The sequence below is a fragment of the Rhea americana genome, unplaced genomic scaffold, assembly GCF_003343005.1.
Source record: "Rhea americana isolate MKP2758 unplaced genomic scaffold, rheAme1 scaffold_18, whole genome shotgun sequence".
NCBI lineage: Eukaryota > Metazoa > Chordata > Aves > Rheiformes > Rheidae > Rhea > Rhea americana.
The window spans coordinates 4,150,959-4,154,553 of NW_028185927.1; the positions used below are offsets into that span (position 1 = coordinate 4,150,959).

The 3,595-nt window shown below is 52.2% G+C and overlaps 1 protein-coding gene across 1 annotated transcript in view; it reads left to right on the forward strand.

The window, feature by feature from the left end:
• NPAS3 (neuronal PAS domain protein 3) overlaps positions 1-3,595 on the forward strand; it is a 588,522-nt gene that overhangs the window by 345 nt on the left and 584,582 nt on the right. The gene's annotated exons all lie outside the window — the stretch shown is intronic.

The following is a 3,595-nucleotide window of genomic DNA, read 5'->3' on the forward strand; positions in this document are numbered from 1 at the left end:
GAGACCCCCGGCAGCATAGCTTGGCTGCTGCAAAGTTTGGGATCCCGTCCGCTCATCTTTTCTAAAGAGGAATTTCTCAATGTCAATGCCTTGTGCAAATCCCAGTGTGTGGCAGCCAGGGGGATAATTGATCATGCTATGCTGATTGATAATTTGCTTTCAACCAAGAAAGAGAATAATTTTCACTTGGGGTTGCACACTTGCAATTCCACATTGTAGTTTAGCAGTGTTATCATGTCACCTGTTACTACAGGGAAATATAGCACGAAACCCTAAGTATACTCAGCACTGTTACTTTGCATCTTAAATGCATTCTAATGCAAATACACGAAATTCAGAGGCAGCGCCTTTAGGAAGCAAACCGTAGAAAGTTGGCAGTTAAGTCATATAATGAAGTTTAAAGACCTTCCTTATTCCCCCTAACAATTCATCGATACGTGCTGATACTAACCTGACGCTTAATTACCCGGCATTTCTTTGGGCTTCTGCGATGCAAAAGCCTGAAGTTTGAATCTGTTTGTTAGTTTTCTCTTTCATAAGCTTAGAACCGAAGCCGAGCTCTCAAAAAAGTAGCTGACAACAGATAAATGTAGGCTGAAAACTGAACAAAACGTTTACGTTTCTCTAAAAGCAATAAAAATGGCACTGTCCCAAGTATCTTGCTGTCCAATATTGCATTAAATTAAATACTGAGAAAAATGCTATAAAATCACCAATATTCAAACTAAATATCTCTCTAACGTAACAGAAAATTCACAGAAAGTTTTAACGTAATATTTCAAACTTAATTGTTTTAGGAGCCAGTTTTAGATAATCGATCATTGCCTGTATTGTCGTTCACCAACTTTGAGTTGCTTTTCTCTAGTTCTGGAAAACACATCTTGTATTTTCCATTTGATGCCCAGGATAGAAAATGTTTGGTGGTAACTTTTGGAGGTTTTATTTAATGAAAAATTAATAGGGCGCTGATACTCCTGAAATAACCCCTGATGATGCCTAAGCACTTTCTTGGATAAGGAACATTTGAAACTAAACACGAATCTTCTTTTGCTCAAGCAAACACACCGACCTTTCATATATATATATATATATATATATATATGTATGTGTGTGTGTATATTTATATGTATATGTATATATGTGTATACATATATGTATATACATATATATACAAAAATGAATGTGAGAGATAAAAAGAATGGATTAAAGATGATTTCTTTTCATGGTTTCTGTATGATTTCTGTCACTTATAAAATATTCAAATTACAATGGAAACTGACGGACACTTTAACGAGGAAGTGCAGGCAGCAGTCACAATAGTTTAGTCTGTGAAGTGGGGAAGTCAAGGGTCAGAAATGTCAGATTGGCTTTTAGACAAATGAAAGAGACCTCTGGAGACTTTAAGTTAAACAGAAATATATAGACAAGGCAGCATGTGAATTTTTGGCACTTTGCGTTTAACAGTTTGATTACGTCCGCCTGTAATCAGGAACAAGTTATGCAAGCAATACTTCTCTGACAAACTACTAACACCTCTAATCCAAATATTGCTCAGCAGATATTTAAGTACTTTGACTAATAGGAATCCATACAGTCTGGACGTCTTGCACACTAACTTAACACTGGAAAACATTTTTGCACTTCTTCCCAATTTTAACTATAAATTACCGCCAAAACAGCGCCCTTTAYGTTGAACGATCTTTCTACGTGTTGTCTGGAAATGTTTAAAATGTAGCAGACACCGGCACCTTCTCATGCTAGTGCAAAACCCGAGGTGACACCTGTTAAGTTTTCCTTTTTTCCTTTTTTTTTTTCCGTCTTTTTGGAGGCGAGGAAACATTTGCCGGAAAGAAACGGCATGGGGTACTGCTTAGCTTCCCCCTCGCCGGCGCTTCACCTCCGCCCGCCTCGGCGTAACTCGCGCCCTCAGCCTCGGCCGCGCCTCCGCGCTCCGCTCCGCAGCGCAGCGGGCCCGGGGCAGCTGCGGCGGGCGGCGCACGCGCGCAGCCGGCGCGGCGCGGGGCTGCACGCGCGCAGCGCGGCGCAGCGAGGGCAGCGGCGGCTCCCGCGCCGCGTTGCGCGGGCGCAAGCCCGGCCGGTACGGCCCAAGCTTGCGCCGACCGCGTTGCCTCCCGCGGGGACTGGTGGTGGTGGTGGGAAAAACTGCGGCCTCCGGCGCCGCGCAGCCAAACTTTGAGGTGCTTTTGCCAACTTCTCCCCCAGTGGCTCCCCCCTCGCAACTCCCGCGCGGTGCTGCCCTCGCCCCGGCCCTGTCCCCGTCCCCTCAGCCTCGGGGGGAGCCGCGGAAACGCTGGTCGGGAGTAAAACRCCCCCGACCTGCGGGGCTGCGCCTTTCCCCGCGGAAAGCCGTTGGATTTTTCCCTGCGAGCAGGATCAGGCCCGGGGAGCTGAACTTCCATGGCAGCCGCAGAACAGCCACAAAGTTACCTTGGAGATGGAAAGCTTTTAGCCGAGGAGTGGTTTCCCGTTTAAAAGCTCTTTGAGCTCGGGTTTTCTGGATGTCCTGAAAGAAACAATTAAGATAGCGGGTCTCTTCCCCGCTCCTTTATTTCATGATTAGTTTCATAATCTCCAATAAAACAGCGTGAAGTACTACACCCTTCCCCAACAAAGCCGGTCATCACTCTCCGCGAGCGTTCCCAGCGTTATTGTCCTTTACGCAGCCGGTACCTAGCGCGTACTCGCTGCGAGCGGCCCGGGGGGGCGCGGAGCCACCCGCGCACCCACGTGCGCGCGGCGCGGCACCCCCGGCGCGGCCCGCGCCCGCGCAGGGGCGCGCAGCGAGCCCGCGTCTCCCGCGGCGCCGCTGCCCTGCTGCAGCCGACTGCCGCGCAGGGAAGTGTGCGAAACCGCAACTGAGCGGCGTTGTTGCGCCGGCGGCGGAGCCCGCGCCCGCTGCACGCAGAGTGGGAGCGGAGCTGCGGAAGCAGCTGGAAAATGCCCAGAAATACTTTCACAGCGGTCAAGCGCGGAGATCGCTGCCTGCCCTCCTTCCCTCCCCATCCCCATTCCCATCCCCATCCCCATCCCTATCCCCATCCCCATCCCCCGCCCCGCTAGCCCCCACGGCCTGGCAGCCCGCGTAGCGCGGCCCGCGGGGGTGCGCGCGGGGGTGCGCGCGGGGGTGCGCGTGGGTGCCGCACCTGCCGGGCGATGCCAGCGGCCGGGCTGCCCGCCGGGGCTGCGCCGCGGCTCGCTCTCCCCGCCGCCGCCGCCGCCGGCCGCCGCCGCCTGCGCTGGGCATGTCTCTGGGGCCGGCGGGGCCGCGGCTCCCTCCGCTCCTCGGCTTATGGACGGCGGCAGCGGCAGCAGCAGCGCTAGCAAGCAAAGCAAGCAAGCAAGCAACCTGCGCCAGGACTGCGCGGAGGAGCGGGAGCCCGCGATGCTTTGGCCTCAGTACTTTTCCTTAGCCAGTCTGGCTAAGCAGGGCCATTGCTGCCGCCGCCGCTGCTGCTAGACACACAACACACACCAACATCAGGAGGGGGAAAAGTAAGGGAGAGAGGAGGAAAAAAAAAAAAAAAAAAGCCCAGGAAGATGGCGCCCACCAAGCCAAGCTTTCAGCAGGATCCTT